This window comes from Polypterus senegalus, chromosome 2 (genome assembly GCF_016835505.1).
Source record: "Polypterus senegalus isolate Bchr_013 chromosome 2, ASM1683550v1, whole genome shotgun sequence".
Classification (NCBI taxonomy): Eukaryota; Metazoa; Chordata; class Cladistia; order Polypteriformes; family Polypteridae; genus Polypterus; species Polypterus senegalus.
Genome location: NC_053155.1, coordinates 292,573,412 through 292,598,408, shown reverse-complemented (window position 1 = coordinate 292,598,408; position 24,997 = coordinate 292,573,412). Strand labels below are relative to the sequence as shown.

General features: G+C 37.4%; 1 protein-coding gene across 15 annotated transcripts in view; it reads right to left on the bottom strand.

Moving 5' to 3' along the window:
• nbeaa (neurobeachin a) overlaps window positions 1-24,997 on the bottom strand; it is an 894,135-nt gene that overhangs the window by 722,087 nt on the left and 147,051 nt on the right. The gene's annotated exons all lie outside the window — the stretch shown is intronic.

Genomic DNA, 24,997 nt, shown 5'->3' with positions numbered 1-24,997 from the left:
GTAAAATATAATGAAGTAGGCGGCAACATTTCATATTCCATTTTCCATTGTTGTGTATTTTCATTATCTAATCCATTAGTGTTCATGTTACCTGCAGACATCTCCTGCCAGGTCCCTGGCTGCTATTGTTGAATCCTACTTGTAAATTTAATGCCCAGGAATGAATTATGAAATAATTACTTTAAAAAATTATTACAATAAACTACAAAATCTCTGTAAAAGGTTAAAGCATAACTAATTTCAGTAGTACCTTTAAAACAAAGCAAGTGATATAAAGGGTTTTAACATTCTTAGAGGAATGTCAGGGATGCTGTCAGATAGAATCCGTTTGTCATCAACCAAAATGACTTTTTTCCGCTGAAAGACACACTGAATAAATGGTAGTCAATGCTCATACTCTATATGGTATTTGTACACCACTCACCATTTCTTTCAGATTATAAAAAACAAATTTTGCTTTGCACACTTAACACAAAATGTTGAATATGACAGTTTTTACCAGAATGAACATTTCAATAATATAGCAAACTGCACAGTTTTGCTTCGATGAAAGGAACACTTTTGAGTTGAAGTAAATGAAAGGACATGTCTGTTGATTAAAACAAAGGCTACTCAGTATGGCAATAAACAAACAGTAGACATGTAAATCTTCACTTCTCATACTGGGACACATCACTAATGACTACTATCCAGAAACTTAAGTACTAGGGCGATAGATAGAACACAAATCATTTTAAATACATTCTAATCATGAACACTACAACAAATTGGTCAATCGCAAATTAGTACGTTTACTCCTTATGCAAAATGCTCTGCTTTTTAAAGTGGGAGATAATGTACTAGGAATGTCATTTATATTAAAATAAACTAGACAAAAATAAGTACAGATTATACAAGCTTTATAACATTCATTTAGAAAATAAAATGAATTACTTTGCCATTTAATTAGAACAGGTATTAAACATAACACAAATACTGCAATTTTAGAAAGATATTAGTAATTATATGGTATGAAAACAAAAGGAAACTTCAGACTTGTGTGTAAAGAATAAGTCACTTAAGATCAGCCTGGTTTTTATGATACAAATTTAAACCATGCAGTAGTGAGGTCAAAGGTGGCTGTGGTTATGATATCTACATTCAGTCAAAATTAGAAATGTTTCAACTTTTAAGCATGCAAACATTCTAACATTTACCAGGACAATCCCACTATTTCAATGTCCTGGCAAATCTCTGGAGAATAAATGTCCCAATTCTCTTTAAAAAAATTGGTCCAGCCAGGAGCTGAACCAGAATGCAAGAGCTGTGAAATAGCATTGATAGATGATGTACAGCACAATGCCTTTATAAAATGTTCTATGCTACATATTGATACAGTATGTAGATTTTTATAACTACTTTGACACTGGGAATCTAAGATAGTAACTTAACTTTTGGTGATCCTTGGCAATCCCTGCTACAAATCGGCCTCTGGTCATTATACAATAGTGTAATACAGCTTTATTAAATTTGCAATATACCACTCCACCTTAAAGCATTGACTATTAAGCACACTTCCAGAAACACCTGAATAAACTCAATTTAGCATATCACATAAATAATCAGTCTTTTGAATTATGACTAGGAGATGAGTATTGGTAAATTATGGTAGGGAGGTGAGGATTGACCCAGACAATTTTCTAAACAATCCAATATGTCTTCTGTGTCTTTACTTGACACTTCAAAAACATGGCCATCGTCAGTATACATTTAGTGTGTGCCAGATTGACCATTCTGAAATGTCCCCCGTATGAGTGTGCCACATTAGCGAGAATCAAAGTGGCACAGTGATAGCACCTCTGAAGGAGACTAGGATCTGCCTGCCCTCCATGGGTGCTCCAGTTTCCTTCCACAGTCCAAATAAATGCAGATTAGGTGGACTAGCATTGCTAAAATGGTCAGTGTGTGTGTGTGTTCACACTGCGAAGGATTGATCGTGTCTTGCACCCGAATTGCTGGTAAAGGCTACAACTACCCTGCGGCACAAGGAAGATTATTAAGTTAAATGAATGTCTATAATGTCTGTTCAGTTTTTGTCACTTTACTGCATGCTACATGCCTGTTCAATATTCTCTCACTGAAGCACACGCTTGTATAATCAATCTAGCGGCAGCAGGCAGTATCTTTGCAAAATAAAGAAATATATTTCCATATAGTGAAAGAATATAGGTGATCATAAGTGTGACATTTTCATGTATTATTTTCTAATTTTCTACAGAACAAAGATAGCAATTCACATCTGGGCATCAGCATTTAATGTCAATAATTACTCTTGGTAATGAATGCTCAAAAACATTTAAGGATTCGGTAAATTTTAAAGCTTTTGTAAATAATTTGAAACCAGATACATTTAAAATGAATGATAAAATACAACAGCGACAAAGGATCGTTTTTATTTTAAACTTATAAACTATGCATCACTTTAGAACGTCAGTACATATGGCAAACGAATATACCAAGAATGTGAATAAATAATCTTGACTTGAAAAATACCAAACTTAATCCAGCTAGTTCTCACTTTTAGCCAAATGGTTCTGTCATAGGGCCTTTACCCTGGCAACCTTAAAGTGGATAAGAATGTTAGGAAATGGAGAGATGGAGAATGATATAATGATTCAAACACATTTAAAATTATGGTTACTGAAGCAAGTTCAAATTCCAAAAGGATTCTTAAGCAATATGAGCAGACATTTTATGTAGTATCATAATAGTCAAAAATACTGTTTGATTTCTTTAAATAAAATAATTAATACCATGTTAGTTCACAAATCTAGCTCATTTTAAAATCCATAAATCATTTCTTAAATTAGTTTATGAAAGGATTTTAATTAAGATATCAGATATATTTCAAAGGATTGCTCTTTCTTTGGGATTAACTTTTGCTCATTTTGAAATAATCTTTTAATTTAAAAAACCTTGGATGACCACCATCGTCACTGGTAATTAATTCAATAAATAATTTTAAACTATGTTATTTAACTTTTAATTGCACCACAGGAAAAAGTAAAATAAAAGTCTGTTGTCAATGGCAGGAATAAAGGAAGTGCCCTAGTAATGTTCTATTATTAATTTCTATTTGGAGGCTTGTTTCTTTTGGATTTTACAAAAATGTACAGAATGATCCTAAAATTAACTTGCACTATATGGGTATTTTACCTACGTTTTGATGTGGGTTTTGTTTAATGAACTTTATTAAATGCTAATCTATCCATCCATCCATCCATTATTCAACCCGCTATATCTTAACTACAGGGTCACGGGGGTCTGCTGGAGCCAATCCCAGCCAACACAGGGCACAAGGCAGGAAACAAACCCTGGGCAGGGTGCCAGCCCACCACAGGGTGTAAACGCTAATCGAATAATAGGTAATTCATGTAATTTACTCCAAATATCCAATCACATTCTAAAGTTCACAATTCAACTACTGAGTACTGTACAGATCTTTGTCAAACACTCTTCATCGAGGATTGCACAAACCATCCTAAAGATGTGCATGTTAAGTTAGTAGCGAACTCTGAACTAGCTAAGCTGGTTGAAGTTGGTATTTTCCGTAAGGGTGTGACATCTCACCCAGAGTAGGTTGAGAGTAGGTTCTTTTTCCCAAAGGCATTGTATGGGAAAACATAAGGTCAAAAAAACTGCATGAATGGAGATAAAGTGAATAAACTTCATATATTATTTGACCGTTAAATAGTTAACTTTTTTGCTATTTAATCTTCTAAGCTTGATTTGGTTTTGGCAAAAAGAGAAAATAAAACTATATAAATAACTATTATTTCTTCAAAGTGTTGAAGGAGGAAAGATTTAAAATTGCTACACTGCAAAGTTTGTCAGTGAAGCTGCCCATCAAACGAACAGAAATACATCAAAGAAATGAACAGTATAGAGTAAAAATGCATCTTCATAAAGCACTCTTCTCTTCACAGAAGATAAAACTAATTAGCCAGTATACTATAAGAAATAAAGACAAAATTATCTAAGACGCTACCAACAACATATAAAAAAGGCATAGTGAAAACTGCAAACAGAACTAAAAAGCACCAGAAAAAAAACTCAACTGTCTATCATTTCTACAGAAAATAGACACTTAAAGTTAAAAAAAGATAAATATTTCAGAAAAAAAGCCTTTATACTCTGAGGTCTTGGACACAAGGCACATGGAGAGGCAATTGATGACTCACTTAAAACGATGACAGCTGCCTCCAGTTTATTGTTATAAAAGTGTCAAGGAGAATTCTCAATGACCTGTTACAACCGCATTGACCCAAGGTGCATAATTCACTTGTTTTGTTGAAATAGCACTCTGGTAGAAGTACACGTAATCATACAATGACTGCTTTGAGTCTGCTGAGAAATGCTGTGGATATTGATGCACATGACTAGACACTAGACAATTAGGCTATTTAATTGCAACTCTCAGCAAAAAATTGCTAGCTTTTAAAATAATGCTAACTCTATGTTCTTATATCTTAGTCCTTATTTTTAACATGTAACTAAAAAATAACAAACAGCCAAAGCATCAGATCTTATGAATGCAAGCAGATTTTGTTTATTATTTTTGTGGCAATTATGACAAGCTTAAAAAAAGAATAAGAACATATAAAAATGTACAAATGTGGTCATTTCCATCAGGCTAATTAGGTCTGTGAAATGATAAGTATTTCATCTAAGCACTTGTGAAAAGCCACGAGGGGCTCGGCTTCAGCCACATGACTAAGTAGTTTCTTTTAGATACCAACAATCCTTTGTTAAAAAAATGCTTTTTACCTTTCATTTCGCATGCAGTTCTCCTCTGCTTGATCACCTGAATGACTATTGAACTGTAAAAATTCTGCAAGATTAACTAAATCCTAGATTAGGTTTACAAGTGGCCATTAACATTATCCTCTCACAGTAGGGGACACTCTTTAGTCGAGGGCACACTTGTTTGCCATTAGCCACACATCTTCTAGCAGAACATACTTTTCACAGCCTAACTTAAGCCTAGTTTAGTTAGTCTACTTAACAGCATTTCTCTTCCCAAAGGTGGACCTCATGGACAGACACACTCAAAACACCACTTCACAATTGGTGGCTGATGAGGTAAAAGAAAAAACACTGGGCTTTTGGGGAAAAACGATATAGCAGAGACATTTTCTGCCTACCTAACTTCAAGTGTGAGTTTTGTTTGCAGGGAGACAGAAATTGATTTAATTTCTGCCCTTGTGTTCCTTCTGTAATGTCAGTCAGTCAGTCATTTTCCAACCCGCTATATCCTAACACAGGGTCACGGGGGTCTGCTGGAGCTGCACAAGGCAGGAACAAATCCTGGGCAGGGTGCCAGCCCACCGCAGGACACACACACACCCACACACCAAGCACAAACTAGGGACAATTTAGGATCACCAATGCACCTAACCTTCATGTCTTTGGACTGTGGGAGGAAACCGGAGCACCCAGAGGAAACCCACACAGAACATGGAAGAACATGCAAACTCCACGCAGGGAGGACCCAGGAAGCGAACTCGGGGTCTCCTAACTGCGAGGCAGCAGTGCTTCCGCTACACCACCATGCCGCCCCTTCTGTAATGTAAGTTGTCATATAGTATTTTTGTGAATCAGGTCAACTGTGTGTAGAGCCACTGGTATTATCCATTTATTGATAATATATATGCATGTTTACCACGGGTTTTTCACATGTATAAATTTCAGTGAAATTCTTAGTTATGTCACCAATCTACAGTGTCATGACAAACGAGTATTTTAGTTCAAAGTTTATTACATTGTGTGCATTGGTTTGCACTTAAAAGTCTATTATACTGTGTGCATTAGTGTTTTTAAAAATAATATTTCAAGTTCATCTCAATTGTCACTTGCACCAAATACAGTACAAACACATTCTTACGTGCAAGTTCGACCAACATACAATACTTTGCCACTCTCCGATAGCATGACAAACAAGGATTACTAGTTCAAAGTTAATTACAGTGGAACCTCGGTTCACGAGCGTCTAGGAACACATACAAATCGGTTTACGACCAAAAAGTTTGCCAAACTTTTGCATCTGTTCACAACCACACACTCGGTATAAGAGTAAGCCAGTTTATTAAATTACGGATTTTCCAAATGTTATTTTTTTTCTCTGTGCTTAAAACTCATTAAAAAAAGTGTTTTTAGCGAGCGGTTCATAGCGCTATAGTGCAAACTCTTGCAGTGTTAGTTTTCTCTGTTGTTCAAGGTTTTCTCAGTGTTATTCAATGTTTTTACATTTAGTTTACTATTACGTTGTGCATTCTATGGTATTATTAAATATATTTGTGCTTAAAAATCTTTAAAAATATATATTTACATACAGTTCGTACAGTCTGGAACAGATTAATTGTATTTATATACAATCCTATGGGGGAAATTACTTCAGTTCCACTGTATCTTGAATAAGTGTCTTGGATTTCGCTATCTATAATTGCTCTTATCAAAGACAAAGTCTACTCCAGCTCACATGAAGCTGGGAGACAAACTGGATAAGGATCGCCTATCTCCCATGAGCATCAGTCTACTTTTTGATTTTTCTAATAGGAATTTCCCAGTCACTGTTTGTAAGAGTCAGTTTGTTCCACTTATTTTTGTTATTATTTTGTTTTGTTAATTTAGGCCTAGATGTTAACTACAAACTGTTAAACAATTAATAATTAATCAATATCTATAAAGTACAATTGCAATATAATTTACAATTAACTGTAAAATAATAAGTCTATATTATGTAACAAATGTGATAATAACATTTCATTTTTGAATCCACTTAATCCATTTAATGTTAATGGGAGAGCTAGAGTGTCAGTCCACTGCAGGGTTCATTCATATAAACAGTACACTCACGCAGGCCAATGAACTGCACATCCACAAATTTGTGGAAGGAAAACCATAACAGCAGGAGGAAAAACTCCCAGAGGCATGGCAAAGAGTGTATAAACTCTCCACAGATAAGGGCCTGGACACAGGATTCCAATCCAGGATTTTAAGCAGAAGCATGACCTGCTACTCCAATGTGCATTCAAAATGAAGAGAATAATTAAAATAAAAAATAATAAAAACATAAATAAATCTGTATACTGTATCAGATGTTTGTAATTGTAATACTGTGTGACATTCGGCTCACTATTCCATAAAAGAGCACAGCCTTATTGTAGTAATGGTTTACAGGATGATTATTGCTGCATTGCTGTGTGTGCTAATCAACATGTTACACAGCACTATTAGTGAGGGTAAATATCCCACCCCAAACTTCTGTCTTACTTACCTAAAAAGTGTAAGTGCTATAAATTGCAATACTAGTCATCCTTAAACCAAGGAGTGTGTTTTACTCTCAGAAACTACAGAAACTCAGTTTTCACAAATGAAAAGACTATGTGGTGACCTAAACCAAGTTTTAGAAACTCCATCAATAAAATGTTCATACAGAACACCAGACGGACACATACTCAAGTGCATTGGAGTGCACAAAACCATATTCTTGAGGAAAATGGAGGTACTTCATCAACCAGAGAGCAGCAGGAACATGGGACATGGGAAAAATGGCATCCGATAACCTAAGTAAAGGTGCCATACAACTTATGTTTCACTAACACTTCCTGCCCTATAATTCCAAATACAGTCTACTCACTCAAAATATCTTTGGAAACTAAGCAGCTGTTTCATTAAGAGCCTTTACTCAAAGAAAATGTGGAATGAATTGCACAAAAAAGATATTCCATACGATGTTCATAAAATTATGGTACAGCCTGGTAAAAATTCCATATGTTCATATGCCAGAAAGCAAACTGTATATAATACAGTACATCTCTGTATATTAGGGCTATACTGCATTTGAAATCTTTAAACCAGCATAAACGTAATACAGAGGACTCTTACATTCTAATTTATCATAGTTATGTGCTAAATGAACAAACAGCTATTTAATTGCATAAAAATGTTAATAAACACAGTGCAAACATACTCTACAATGAATAAACCAGCCAACAGCTTTCCCGTCGGAAGACCTTTTCTGTGTTTTTCTTAATGTAAAAATTTGTCATGTTTAAAACTGAAGATACAGTGCTGTTCAAAATTACTACTTGCAATTTGGTCAAGCACGGACAATATAAATTCAAGTTAGCTGGGAGCCTCTCTCTGTACTGAGACGCACTGGTTGCAGGCGGAGAGAGTCTCATGCTCAAGTCGGGCGTTATAAAAGAGACCAGCAGAGGTCGCCATAACATTGAAGTATTAAAATTCCGACAGCAAGCATTAACCTGCGTGGTAAACTTACCATAAGTCAACTGATCAAAGAAACAATGACTATATACTGTATGGGAGCTATTTTCTGCGAAAAAGGAAGTGAAAATTAAAACTTTAAATGAAAATGAACTCTTTCTTTAGTCATTCATTAAAGTCTACGTGCAAGAGTGCTGCAAAAATTAAAATGAAATAACAAAATTGGCAATTTCATTTTCAGCCTGAACACGATTGCAGCTGCAAAAATTAAAATTAAATCACAAATAAACACTGGCACCACAGGGTCCGTATACTTTTTAGTATTTGAAATTTCATTTTAGAAGCAAAAACGAAAAAACGAAAATGAAAGGAATTTTCAGATTTTGATTTTTGGTTAAAGAATAAAATGAGGTAAAATAAGGTATTTTTTAATTCTATGGTAACAAACAGCAGTCATAAACTTAAAATGACACATACTTCTCTGGATTTATTTGCGATTCAAATAATGAAAGTGTAATAGCTCAAAAACAACAAAACAGACACATTTTCATTGTCTGAAACCGGAAGTACTTCTGCGCGATTTTTGATGACACGTGCGAACAGTCCTCCTCACAACATATCGATCGACGGCCTTGAAGTTTGTCACCTCTATTTCCAAATGTGTGTCAGAGAGCTGACAGCCCGAGATTTGCTAAGCACAAAACTTTCTAACATTTCTCGCAGAAAACCTTCTTGCTTCTCCGTGTTCATATGACAGATGCTCAGATATAATTTTCGATGACAGGCCTTGTTTTGACATCTCTAAAATCACATCTAAGTACTGTTCCAACGTCATGATGATTGTCCAGTCGACACACCAGTGACCAGTGTTTGCTGCAAGTGGTGCGTTACCTGACCAGGTTGTTGACCTACAAAAACTTACGGTTCAGGCAAAATAAATAAAGGGCGTTTTCTCATTCTCGTTTCTTGCATTTTTCTTTTCTGATGTGCAAAATAACAAAAGGAAAACAGTAATTGTTTTGCATTTTTCATTTTTCCCTATTAAGTAGAAAATCAAATAAGTGTCTCTTTTTCTTTTTTAAATGATATTTTCTGAAATGAAATTTCAAATACCAAAAAGTACACAGACGACGCTTTGCACTTCGATTTCACACAATTTGTCTTTCGTAGCTGTAACCACTTTGACTGTGTTTAAGTCACATGATTTTGATCTTTATTGCCTTCGTACCACGAGTTTCACAGCGAAACCGTCTCAAAAAATATATGCAAAAGACTACGCATACTTCTGAAGTAATTAATATGCTATTCAATTACAATATTTAATATGACAAAAATTAGCCTTTATTACATTATAATTTGCATGTATTTAAACTGAAGTGGAAATAGGATGCTTTGTATTTTTTGTAGTATTACTTAAATGTACCCCTCTGCCATTTTTACCACTTCCTCATCCTATAGTTATGTCTTTGTTTTATTTTTATAAATATCTTAAATGTAATTATTGCAGTTACTTCAAAATTGTCTCTTTTATATATACCGTTATTATTGGTCAATGGCACATTTCCCAATGGCCCATTTACTGCAGGCACTATAGTATTTCCAATTGTGTCATTTCAAGATGGTTTTGTCACTTGTCAATCAAAATCAACAGGCTGAACCCGTCCCTATAGGTTAGTCATTTCCTGTCAATTACCATATCCTAATTGTTTTAAGACTGATATAGATCTTTGGTGCTACTTACTGTACATTCAAACTGGTAAAACATTTAGACAGTAACAGACTATAGATAATAATAATAACAATAAAAATTATTATAATAGTAGTAATACATTTTATATATATACAGTATAGCACCTACCCCAAGCTCAAAGCACTTCACTGAAATTCAGAATGAACAACAGCATATCCAACATTGGATACAAGTAATATTCGTATAAAACTCCAAACAAAGGATAAATACATGATATTAAAAGCTTTGAAATATAATAAGATACAATAAAGCAGAATATAATACACAAATACAATACTACAAGAAAACCCTTAGCAAAACATCGAATCATCCTGGCCATCTGGACAAGGGCAATAAAACTGAAAGGGGCAGAATGTCAGCGTAAGTTGAATGCCTTCCGGAAAAAATGAGTTAACGTAAAGTATGCTACAGGTATCTGTGATCACCACATTCTCACTTTTGCTTCGCTTTCTCTGTTTATCTGTCTACAATCTGCCAAGAACAAGGAACATTTAGGGAATGTGGCTGCTATTTATCCTCTCTAGGAAAAGTAGCTATGCCAACTACTTGGAATGCAAGTAGCGCTACCGATCTTTGGAACGCAAATCGACAGCAAAAAAATTAACCGTAAAAACACTTTTAGCCTGTGGGACTGTGTCTTGATTGGCAAGTGATAAAACCATCACGAAAAGATACATTTTGAAATAAATAGTGCTGGTGTTAAAAGAGTCATTCAGAAATGTTTCATTCTTAAAAAGAGCATTGTGATATAAAAGCTGACATTAAAAGCAAGGGAATTTTGAAATAAAAATGCAATTAATAAAAGTAAGGTATCTATAAACATTATTGAACCAAAATAAAATGATAACACTGTATTTCATAATAAGATCATTTTCATTTAAGTACACTTTTTCACAATGTATTGACTCCTCTGAGGGATGAGACTATTAATATAACAGAAAACCATGAATTCCACTATCTCAGATGTAGTACTAGGGTGTTGTACTGTGTTAGCCATTATGAATGTAGTGAGAAGTCAAGCAAAATGACACCTTTTATTGGCTAACTAAAAAGTTTACAATGTGCAGGCTTTCAAGGCAACTCAGGCCCCTTCTTCAGGCAAATTTAAGTTACGGCACTCAATCTAATTTTAACTTTAGGGACTATGAAATAAATCGGCCCCACCCCACAAACTGTAAGTTCACTAAAGAAGTTGCCTCGAAAGCCTGCATATTGTAAACTTTTTAGTTAGCCAATAAATGGTGCCATTTTGCTTGACTTTTCACTACTATCTCAGATGGAAATTTCTATTTGGACATTAATCTGCATTTTCTTAGGATGATATCTGCAACAAAATTGCCTTTTCTATTAATCAATTTATTTAAAAAGTACTCGGCTAGGCATGCAGAAAAATAGACAGGGTCAGCCAATTCAAGTCATGGACCACTTGAACTTAGGCCAGCAACATTTAGTGAAAAGCAGGAAGTCAATCTGGACAGGGCAACCAGTCTATTGAAAGGCCCTCTTGGGACCTTAACCAAGTAAATACATCCATAGTGAATGTGGGAGGAAAACCCACACAAACAAACGGAGAGCATGGAAACTGCACACAGTTAATGACCAAGGGTGGAATGTAAACCCAGGACAAAGTGTTGGTAAGGCAGAAGTCCTAATCACTGTCCCAAAGTGCTGCTGCTGCAGCTTAACAAACTAAGGCATGACTTTATTTTGAAAATGGTTTACATTCACATCTGCAGCTATACTACCTGCACTTCAGAACTGGTAATCCACCTGAAGCTAAACATATTTGGGCCCTGACAGTACTGGGATGGGACAGCATCTAGGAAAAGGTTATGTTACTGCTGGGAAAGGTGCGAGTGAGGTCAGCAGGGGGCTCCTACCCTGTGGTGTGTGTGTGTGGATCCCAATGAGAGGGTGAGGGACACTGTGTTGAAAAAATTGTGCCATCCTTTGAGACCTTTGCATGAGATGTACAGTAAAACCGAGGTCCTGACTTTCTGTGGTCATAAAACAACGATATTTATTTATACAGCACATTTTCGCTCAAATGATGTAGCTCAAAGTGCTTTACAGGATGAAGAAAGAAAAAAGAAAAATATGAAAATAAGATTAGACAATACTAAGTAACAAAGAATAAAGTAAGATCCGATGGCCAGGGAGGACAGAAAAAAGAGAGAGAGAGCTGGAGGAAAAAAAAAAAAACAACATCTGCAGGGGTTCCAAGGCCACAAGACCACCCAGCCCCCACTGGGCATACTACCTACCATCAATGACCAAAATCAGTCCTCATGGTTTTCAGGCTTCACACGGAAGAATTAGGTGACGATGGTCATGTGGAAATCTGGCCTTCAATCCAACAATGTAAGGACTGCATGGTGCCTTGATCAGGTGGTGGTGGTGGCACAGATCACCAAAACAGAAAATTAGAAAAAGAAGAGCAGAGAAAGTAGGATAAAAGATCCCTGGGTATCTTTTGAAAAGAGTAGGGTGTGGCCGATGTCCTGGCTAAACTGCCCACCACAGCCTCATCCATGTCCCTGCCTCTAACTGGCTAACCATCTCTCTTACTGCTTACTAGCTAATGTGTGGTGAGCATACTGGTGCAAGAATGGCTGTCACCAAATCACTCAAGTGGCTGCCTCACTTTGGTGGTGGCTGAAGTTCTTCCCCACTGTCTATGTAAAGTGCTTTGCGCAGGTCAGAAAAGCACTACTGTATATAAATGTAACTATTATTATTAATTATGCAAGGAATAATGCCACTAACACATTTGTAAAGCACGATTAAACTAGTAGTTAGTACCAAAGAATATTTGACTTTTAGAACTCATCTCTTATGCCTTATTTTTATTTAGTATCCTCTTCTGCTATAGAAACATCCTGGACAAAATGTAAATTGGAGTCTAAATGCAACAATTGAATAGGCTATTAAATCTATCACTTTGTAAAGCTAAGGAGTTTGAGTGTGCCTTTACTGCTATACAAGTGCACATATTAGAGTATTTTAAAAATGAAGGTGGTAATCAGTAAAATGTACTTTGCAGGTTGAAGCCCCAATAGTTCTGGCATCACTTTAAGGTGATCATATTCTTGACGTGTCAACATCAATGACTAGTCAGTATTCTGCCACTGCAAACAAATGAAACTGTTGTAGTCCTACATCTTACTATATGTGAATGGCTGAGCACTGCTATTTTAAAATAAACATGATATATTTATTTTTATTATTCAACTAGATTATCCTAGTTTAACTCTGAGATAGTGTGTTTACCACAATTACTTCTTGTGATTTTATACAGGGACACAGAAACCACTATTATGAGAAAAAATATTCAACAACTCAGCTTTGCCAGTAATATCATAGACATTATATTGTGAATACAAAGCTGAAAAATATCTAATGATCCACTAGCAAATATGAAATCACTAATAGAAATTAGACACAGCTAATCTTATAAATGAGGTCTGTAAGCTAAAGCACTTCAACATAAAACGAGGCAGTTAACACTGTCTACACATTCATACAATGCAGGGAAGTCGGCTTTCATTCATTAACGGGAGTAGAATGATGGGGAAATGGATGGATATTTTTTGTTAAATGAATCCATAATAAAAGAGAAAATGATAAAAAAATTGTAAAAAGCCTAAGTTAAACTTTTGATCATCCAAGGGTAAAATCCATCCGTTTTCTGATGTCACTTACAGGTGACTATATGCTAAATTTATTAGAAAGAAAGCAGGAGCAAGCTTTGCAAGGGACTCCATTGCAGCACCCACTCACATTTACTAATGTAAAATCCCAAAAGAACAACTTCAGTCAACATTAGGACGGCACAGATTACACAGCAGCAGAAGACATTCAAACAAAACGTAAGCATGCAGAATTAACATAAGAACTGTGCTTCTGTTGGGCTCCACAGGGAATAAAAGGTCAATAATAATTGATTACTGCTGAATGACTCCCTAAATTAAATGAAATGGAAATCTGAGCAAAGGCAATCATTTTATTTAGATGGAGAAATACAACAGAAGTAAACAGTTCTTTTTAATTAGGCCCTTCAAAATCTAACCTAGTGTTTTTAAGCAAAAATAAAAAGTTTCATTAAGTTATCATTTATAAATATTTAAATTATTTAATACAACCATTATTAGTTTTAAAGCAATATACAGTAAATTCAGAAAGTGATATTCAGACTCCTTCACTTTTCACATTTTGTTATGTTGCCTTGTGCTAAATAATTTATTTTTTTAACCCTATCAAACAACACTCAATATCCCAGAATAAATAAGAGAAAACAGGATTTTAGAAAAAAATTGCAAATTTATTAAAAATAAAAAACTGAAATATCACATTTACAAAAGTATTCAGAACCTTTGCTATGACTAAATTGCGTCCTGTCCTATTGATCATTACTGAGATGTTTCTTGTGACCTTGTTTGGAGTCCACTTCTGGTCAATTCAGTTTGACTGCACATGACTAGGAAAGGCACATGCCAATCTATATGAGGCCCCACAAAGTCATGAGGTTGCCCGCAGAGCTCAGAGACAGGATTGTGTAATGGCACAGACCTGGGGAAGGCTACAAAAGTTATCCAGCAACACTGAAGGTTCCCATGAGCATAGCTGCCTTCAAATTTCTTAATTGGAAGAAGTTTGGAAAAAATGATTACTCTTCCTAGAGCAGGCCACCAAGCCAAACTGAGCAATCGTGGAGGAAGGCTCTTCCAAAAAGAGGTGACCCAGTATCCACTAGTCACTGTGGCTAAGCTTCAGTGAACCTACGTGGAGACATGCGCAAGTGTTTTACTGTTTATATTTGCGTGTGTTCTTTACGTAAATCCACAAGGTGGCAGTGCGAGATACCATCACAGTGAGAACAGGCTCGGCTTCACTGTGTTGTTAATTGCCTGGAACGACCATTAAATTCCGATGACACCTTACCGCAATATTTCTGAAATGGATGTTTAATGATTAAATCCATCAATCCATTCCAGCTAGAATTGGGCACGAGGCAGAAACAATCCCTAGATGGGCATCAGGTCATCACAAGGTGATTACAAGCACACAGACACGCTGGCGTCATTTTAGTGTCACCAAATCTGCATATCTTTGGAAGGAAACCGGAGCACACTGTGGAAACCCAGCACGAAAAAATGCAAACTCCAGGCAGAGAATACCAGTGACGTGACTCCCTGCGAGACAGCAGCGCTACCGCTCCGCCACCATGGCACCCCCATGTGTGTAATCATTAAAGTATTCATTATTTAAATGAAATGAATGATATATCTGTAAAATATAACATACATACTTTAATGCATTTCATCATGAAAGTGATATCAAGTATAAATCTAAGGATTCTAAATGTGCAGACAGTTGGAATGTCATACATTTAATGTGTTCTGTGTGGTGATCCATTGATGTTTGCCGCTTCTGTGAGGTCAGGAGGAAGCCCCAGAAAAAAAAAGATGGCACAAAACATGGTACAGTATGTGAGACTTTTAAAATATATCGTGTCATTACGATCGGGAATATGCCATGCTTGAGTATAAAAGCACCACAAATGCATCTGTATGTTGGCATTTTGCTTCACTACATCGAACCATTCATTAAACATCGAAGCGTGCACATCGATCTCGTTGGATCCACAAAGCGGCTTTCTATCACATGTAGATAGTAAACAGACTCTAATGTCACATTCCAACTTTTATCACACTGCACCCCCCGGCTTTTTGCTGGTAATGCAACTTGCGCACGCGTCGTATTAATTTCTGAGGACCTGCTCAGAGGACGCGTCAAATGAATGCTGGGAACACGAGGCAGCCATGATGTGTGCGCGTCCACGTTCTGAGCATGAGCCCTTACTTTCCACTGTTCAGCGAGTACAACTCAGTCGAACCTTAGATCAGCCCTTTCTACGCTACTCCAAGGGATTTCCCTGACCACTTTGATGCCTTCCAATCACACTGAATCTCACCTGATTCAGTCCTCTCTCTTTAATCCTACTTAGAGCTCCTTTAACCCTTTAACAGTGCAGGCGCTTTAACTAATGACCCACAGAGCATCATTAAGTAATGGCTGTGCTGATTGCGCCTGCATGTGAATGAGCAATCTGCCAATTTCCCCATCATACACTCTGTAGGCACAGAGCTTTCCCCCTGCTTGCACCTACAGACACACAAAATCTGAGCACCACTGTTATTTGTTTTAAACCGTGCACCACCACAGACCCCTGATGTGCTTCATCACAAGCCTGAGTTCAGATCCCTGGTGCTGTGAAGTAGCAACCCATTATGCCACTATGCCACCATAGAAAAACTATACTGCATTAGGCAAATGTCTCTAAGCTGTTATTGGATATAAATGTCTGCATCTATTCTAAATTTGCCAACATTGTAAAAACTAGGAGAAATGCGTTTGGCATGAATATGATGATCTAACTGTAATTTATTCTGATATGCTAACAAGTCATGTTCAGCACTGATTTAATCATGATGCAAGCATGTTATTACATCTTTTTCATTAAAAAAGGAGCATGCTGATAGTTCCAGGCCCCCCTGTAGCTTCATCAGCCGTACACAGTAGAATCCTCAGTAATTGTTCAATAATGATTTCTCAACACAAGTTGAGCTAAAGATAACTACAGTTTAATTTCCTATTTACTTAAACTAATCATGGCAATTATTGTGTAAACTGTGCCAGTATTTCATTCCTTTTAAAGTACACGTATTCTCCAAAAAGACAAATGTGTATATCATTTAATAATTAATTAAAACACACATGCACATACTGTACAGACAAACATATTTGACTTTGTTCAGAATAACAGTCCAAATACACCAAACAAAACACACGAGGGAGACAATTACATGGTGATCACAAAGCAGCACAGAAAAACAAAGAGAAAACTTGCCCTAATGTGCACCTCTCTTTTCTGGTATTTGCCTTGACACTCAGGTTGATTTTGCTCCCCACATTTGCCTAACTTACAAAAGCGGTGCTCAGACAGAAAACCCCCTACATCTGCCCCCCTCTCTCACTCTCTCTCTCTGGCTACGCTACACTCATACTTCCCTCGTGCCAACTCTGAAACTCACTTTACAAAGCTGCCATTTGGCAGAACACCTTTATTATTAACAGCACCCAGAAGATGCTTCCAGACTCAGATCCAGAATCCTTTCTAGCATCCCGGGTGAACAATATAAACCAACAGTCCCCAAAATATTTTAGATTGGCGACTTCAGCCATGGAGTAAAATGCACAGCATTATGATTATACACTCACCTAAAGGATTATTAGGAACACCTGTTCAATTTCTCATTAATGCAATTATCTAATCAACCAATCACATGGCAGTTGCTTCAATGCATTTAGGGGTGTGGTCCTGGTCAAGACAATCTCCTGAACTCCAAACTGAATGTCAGAATTGGAAAGAAAGGTGATTTAAGCAATTTTGAGCGTGGCATGGTTGTTGGTGCCAGACGGGCCGGTCTGAGTATTTCACAATCTGCTCAGTTACTGGGATTTTCACGCACAACCGTTTCTAGGGTTTACAAAGAATGGTGTGAAAAGGGAAAAACATCCAGTATGCGGCAGTCCTGTGGGTGAAAATGCCTTGTTGATGCTAGAGGTCAGAGGAGAATGGGCCGACTGATTCAAGCTGATAGAAGAGCAACTTTGACTGAAATAACCACTCGTTACAACCGAGGTATGCAGCAAAGCATTTGTGAAGCCACAACACACACAACCTTGAGGCGGATGGGCTACAACAGCAGAAGACCCCACCGGGTACCACTCATCTCCACTACAAATAGGAAAAAGAGGCTACAATATGCACAAGCTCAATAAAATTGGACAGTTGAAGACTGGAAAAATGTTGCCTGGTCTGATGAGTCTCGATTTCTGTTGAGACATTCAAATGGTAGAGTCAGAATTTTGCATAAACAGAATGAGAACATGGATCCATCATGCCTTGTTACCACTGTGCAGGCTGGTGGTGGTGGTGTAATGGTGTGGGGATGTTTTCTTGGCACACTTTAGGCCCCTTAGTGCCAATTGGGCATCGTTTAAATGCCACGGGCTACCTGAGCATTGTTTCTGACCATGTCCATCTCTTCATGACCACCATGTACCCATCCTCTGATGGCTACTTCCAGCAGGATAATGCACCATGTCACAAAGCTCGAATCATTTCAAATTGGTTTCTTGAACATGACAATGAGTTCACTGTACTAAAATGGCCCCCACAGTCACCAGATCTCAACCCAATAGAGCATCTTTGGGATGTGGTGGAACGGGAGCTTCGTGCCCTGGATGTGCATCCCACAAATCTCCATCAACTGCAAGATGCTATCCTATCAATATGGGCCAACATTTCTAAAGAATGCTTTCAGCACCTTGTTGAATCAATGCCACGTAGAATTAAGGCAGTTCTGAAGGCGAAAGGGGGTCAAACACTGTATAAGTATGGTGTTCCTAATAATCCTTTAGGTGAGTGTATTTTATGGTTGCAATTTATTAATTAAAAAATGACTTCTGACATAGGCCTATAGGTCCTGATTCTCATTCCTGCTGCTTCACAATCAAGTGCATCCTGAAAGTCACAGTCAGATAAGGCAAAGAGGACAGCATCATTTACATAAAGCAACAATGTCACCCCTAGCCTCCCCAACTGGACACCCTCACATCCTCACCTGCGTCTTGATATCCTTACCATGAAAACCACAAACAGGAGCGGTGACAAGACAAAGCCTTGATGGAGCATGACACGCATGGTGAATGAATTCAACTTAATGCCAAGAAATCCAGAGGCAGCTCTCTCTGCATTCATACTTGGGAATGAATACCATGCAAGAGTAGCTTTTTTACCCCATATTTCTGCAGCACCTACCACAACACATGCCGGGGAACTTATACGTTTGCCAAACCTACAAGACACACGTAGACTGGGTTATCATACTCACATTTACCATCCAGCAACTAGGAGGGAAAAGAGCTGGTCTACTGTCCCACAGCCAGGATGGAATCAACATTGTTTCTCTCCATATTTTCCATCCTGTCTTGAAAAAGAGTAGATTGCATACTCTCAAGGTTAGAGGGAAACAATTGCCCTTAGTGGAGGAGTTCAAGTGTCTTGGAATCTTGTTCACAAGTGACGGAAAAAGGGAATGTAAGACTGACAAGTGGATTGGAGTGGTGAAAGCTATTCTGTAGACCAGAATTCTCAAACTCCGGTCCTGGAGGGCTGCAGTGGCTGCAGGTTTTCATTGTAACCCTTTTCCTAATTAGCCACCTGTTTTTGCTGCTAATTTACTTCTTTTGATTTAATTGTTATGGACTTACCCTTAGGGCGGCACGGTGGCGCAGTAGTAGCGCTGCTGCCTTGCAGTTAGGAGACCCGGGTTCGCTTCCCAGGTCCTCCCTGCGTGGAGTTTGCATGTTCTCTGCGTGGGTTTCCTCCGGGCGCTCCGGTTTCCTCCCACAATCCAAAGACATGCAGGTTAGGTGGATTGGCAATTCTAAATTGACCCTGGTGTGTGGGTGTGTTGTGTGTGTGTGTCCTGTAGTGGGTTGGCACCCTGCCCGGGATTGGTTCCTGCCTTGTGCCCTGTGTTGGCTGGGATTGGCTCCAGCAGACCCCCGTGACCCTGTATTTCGGATTCAGCGGGTTAGAAAATGGATAGATGGATGGACTTACCCTTAAGATTCAGACCCCTTTAATTGTTTTTTTTTTCCTTAATTAGCTGCCAAACAATAGTGAGATACAAAATGAAACAAAAGATGACCAGCAAACTGTGTCCATCCTACAATATCTGCTCAGGTCCACAAAACATTTTCACAGTGCTCTTACAATAACAACAACAACATTTATTTATATAGCACATTTCCATACAAAAAGTAGCTCAAAGTGCTTTACATAATGAAGAAAAAAAAATAAGACCACATTAGTTAACATAGAAAAGGAGTAAGGTCCGATGGCCAGGGTGGACAGAAAAAACAAAAAAAACTCCAGACGGCTGGAGAAAAAAATAAAATCTGCAGGGGTTCCAGGCCACGTGACCGCCCAGTCCCCTCTGGGCATTATACCTAACATAAATGAAATAGTCCTCTAGTCCTCTTAGAAAAGATAAAATTAACAAATTCAGAAATGTCTGCTATTGCACAGTGAGAGCAGCAACAAGCCATGCAACAGGTTTAATTAACAACAAGAATCAGCGCCTAATTAAACAACTGGTTGGAGTGAAATTGGTTAGAGTTTGACGTTCTGACTTAGCTGATCTTCTGTTACCTCACTCACTTTACATTTCATTTCTGTTTGGGTGCCATTTAAGGAAAGAAATGAAGCAATTCAGAGGAACAAAGAAGAAACTCAGGGGAACAAATCTCAAGTCAATTAAAATTAATTCAAAAGAAGTTAATTAGCAGCAAAAACAGGTCACTAAATAATAAAAGGGTTCGAATGAAAACCTGCAGCCACTGCGGCCCTCCAGGACCAGAGTTTGAGAACTCTGCTGTAGATATTGTAACATTCCATGGTGTTGAAGCTGTAGGTGAGTCTAAAGACAAAACCCTCGGTTTACTGGCCAATCTACATCACTGTCCTCACCTATGATCATGAGCCATGAATAATGACAGAAAGTAGTAGATTACAAGTACAAGCAGCAGAAATGTGGCTTCTCATTTATCATTACATCATAGGGTGACAAGCTCAGTGATTTGGGAGAGTCTTAAAGTAGAGGCCCTGCTCCTCTGAATCGAGAAGAGCTAGTTGAAGTGGTTTTGGCAAGTTTAAAGAATGCCCCCTTGGCTGGCCCCTCTTAGAACTGCCCTAGGCACACCCCACTGGGCGGAGACTCTGGCTTAGCAACACCTGGGAATTCTCCAGGAAGAGCTGGAATATGTAGCAGGAGACAGGAAGTATGGGCTAACCAGCATGGCCTGATGCCACTCTGACCCTCACCAGGAAAAGTGATTCCAGAAACTGAGATGAGATGGTTAAAAAAACGTATGTTACAATATCTGGCGCACTTGCAAACAAAACCACACCAGAAAATCCAGGCAATTTGGCAGTGATAGTTATTTGTGAATCGTATAACGGACATAGTGTATGAAAAGTACAAATGGGAAATTAATATAATCCCACATACAAGATGAAGAATTGAAGAGGATCATTAAAATTATGCTCCTATAAATTCTCAGGCAGTAAAAATTAATTAGTTGAAACAGAACCACATCTCTCTGTGGACAACAAAGGAAACTAGCTTTATCTTAGACCATTGCACATACTGTATACTTGGAACTGTTGCACCAGTGGTATTGCGACCTGTTAAATGGCTAGTGCCTGTGTGCAAGTGAGAGAAGAAACACCGCTAACTGATATAAAAAAACAAACCTGCGCGCAGTTGCTACAGCTTCTTGGCGATAAAAGTGATTACATGAATAATAAAATTTGGTTGTGAACTCACCATTAAATATGACAGATCTGAATTTGTATTATTTTTAGCATATTTAGGTTATGTGTTTGTTGTGGATATTAATATTTTAAATTTTCATATTTGTTTGTAAATTTCCATTTAATAATTAATAACGACTTAAAGAAAGAAGCAGCTTGTTTTAAGTAAGCCCTTGTGATTTTCTTAATTCAAAAGCCTTAGGAATGCTAGTGCTTTATGACTGAATTGTTGGCCACCTGTGACAGACAGGATTAGTTTTATTATTCAGTGCCTTGCATTTCCTTTCTTCGTTTGTTTGAAAAATGCTGCCAAGAAATAAAATTAGACTCTTGTGCCTGAGCTATTCCACTGGTGAAATAGTCCAAGAAGGTGTGCATTTGTTAGGAGCTGCAGAGGGACAATAAAGGAGGAGGCTTACAAAGGCATGCTCTCTCTTGCCATTCCTCAATGAAGAGAAGACAATTCTCTCTCAGCAGCCATACTGAGACGGACAGGCTATCTGGGCATGTGCAGATGATCAGCTGACCAGGAAGACTCAAATGCAACTATAAGTTACTAGCCATCCCCCACGTCTTCACCCGCGTATTAGTGAAACAGGACAGTCACAACTCTCTACTCCTGCAGCGTCTATCTCTGATTAGCACGAATATATCGCTCCTGCAAGCGAACTATGATTCTTAGCGCAATGAGAGAAGTTGCAAAATCAACCGGAATGTTCAAGTAAATTATATAAAAAAAAAAGATGTAAATCCGTTAAGTAGTTCTCTCGTTCACTAACTAAGCGGAGTTAAGGTTACGCCCCGAGGCAGACGTGTGAGTGAGGAGGGCCCCGCCATGTGATGAGTCTCTCTCGGATTCGCACTAATAAATTGGTACCGCAAGCGAACTATGATACTTAGCAGGATGAAAAAGTCGCAAAATCAACGGAATGTTCAAGCAAATTATAGAAAAAAACCCGATCTAAATCTGTTAAGTAGCTCTCTCGTGAAAAGCGGACTGACATACAAACGGGTCTAAAAATCTATAGGAAATTACGCGCTTGGACCATGACAAACTGTTAAAACAATTTCTTAGTGAGCACCTATGGGCCAAGGGTAACCTACATTCCAAATTTCATGTCCCAAGTCCTCATGGTTCGGGTGATTTCGTGATGAATGAGTCAATGGTAGTTAGCTTTTAAAAATATAGATTGGGCCACCTGAAACTACGCATGTATCATTATCAGGTAGCACGGCCTACATTGTAATTGCTTGTTAGGCACCAGTTATCATAAAATGTATTGTCTGTAGTACAAGTGTAGCTCTTTCTCCTGTTTACGCCTTTAATCTATCTAATTGCCTGAGGTAATAGATAAAGAAGTAAAGGGGAGTGAAACAGCTGAAATGCTGTACCTGACAAGAGTGGTAAGTGTATCAGATTTGAGGCCGTCCTGACAGCAAGCTGCCTGGTAAACGTTCCTGAAAAACCAGGAGATGCACATAAAGACAGCAAAAAGGGTCAAAGCCAAGAGATCAAAAATAGCCACCAAAGCCTAAGCGTGAAGCAAAATTCATAGTCAAAAGGTACAAGTGAAGAGGTGAAAACTGAACAAAACGTGCAAGTAGTACATTAGCATAGGTTTTTTTTTCTTTTTTTCCTAGTTTTCTTTGGTATCCTTAGATCGGATAAGGAAGAGAACCTCCAGCCAAACTTTTATCTTGTCATGCCAATTACAAACTGGTGAAGACCTCTGAGACCATGCCCCTAGAAACGCAGTAAAGAACCTAATGACAGTTACTCAGAATAGTGGCATTCGAAGGACCTACAATGGCATTCAAGGCATTAAAAAACATAAATAAATAAAAACCTAACCTATTAGGAAAATCAAGCAAATAATGACAGGAGATGGAATCCTTGACCACAAAACCCCCAATTCCATTACAAAATAAATCCATTTACTATACAAATTAGTTAAAAAAAAAAAAAAAAGCAATAAAACTAAATCAAGGTAGAGACATTCTGGTAAAGTCTACATAATAAAGAATATAACGGAGAAAACAGGGTACCTACTGTAGTGCTGTATATGACAAAACAGTCTTTATCTCAGGATACGCTGCAACTGTTCAGAGAATAGCTTTAATATTTGGAGCACAGTCAGGTTTTGTGACTTCCTCAGGATCATGAACTGAACTGGAAACCTTGTTGTTTACATACAAACATTACTAAAATTTGTTTCTTTTACTTCTCTAACCTTAGAATGGAGGAGGATACTCCAGAAGGACCATAATATCACTTCCATTGCTGGACCTGCTACCCATATATACAGTAGATATTTATAGATATTATGCCTGCCTAACATAAAGAACATTCATTCAAAGAGCCCTAGACATGCACTAGAAATCAATAATCGCTTCAAGTGACTAGGGAACCAAATGTAAAATGTTCTGTAAATTATATTCTTGTGTAGTGCAGACAGAGTGCAATAAAAGAAATCAAGCATTTTGACAGGGAGAAGAAACATGGCTTCATACAGTGAGATTAGCTAATGATTCCAGGTAAAACACTTGTAAATAACATAGGGTCTGAACAACCTGCAAATGCAGCAAGTGAAATGAGCAAAATAACGCGGTATGAGACAATTTCTAATCACTGCTACCACATTAATGAAAGGTACAACTCATTTAAAGAAAAAAGGGAGTAAAGGCAACCAGCAACGTAGTAATAATGTAAATGTGTATTGTAGATGTCAAATCAATATATATATATATATATATATATATATATATATATATACTTATTAAAGAAATGGGTTTCCATAATTTAAAGAAGTCTTTCAGCTTTTTTCTCTAGTGATGCAAGAATCAATAGTGAATGAAATTCATCTGGTTTTGAAAATGAATTAAGAGATTACTGTATTATTATAAAGCAATCAATCAGCTAATTCCAGTAATACATTTATTACTGCAGTACATCTGTAGCATATTTTTCAAGTTTAATAAATCATCCCTTATACTGGTTTGACAATGCTACTGATTGTCATGTCAGGGTAGTTGGACAGGGAATCTTAACTTATTAAAGCTTGCTATGCTTCAAGTGAAATCAGTTTGCCTTCTTTTAAGAACCTTTTAAACATGCATTCAAAGTAATAACCTTCTCCTGATCCATTTACTTTGAAGCAGTTTGTTTTTTCATTTATGTCTGCTGCACTTTTTCTGCACCTCTGCATTTGTCCTCTCACATTTGTACTGAAGTGACAATTTTCTGTAATGAACACAAATTAAACCCTCATCTGTACAAAATCAATAGTTTTAAGTAATGCAATCTTTAAGAACACACAAAAATGCTTTTCTTATTAGGGCATGAGAAGAAAAAAATGTACAAATATAACATTTTAAACATATTAATAAAACATGTTAATACTTAGTGCACAATCTAAAATATGTTTTATACCTGATTTGTTCTTGGCAATAGATTAAATCAGACAAAGGTCTCAAGTGCATTTCATTTTGTGTCTGCAAGTGTCAATTAGGCAATACCAGCATAAGCAACA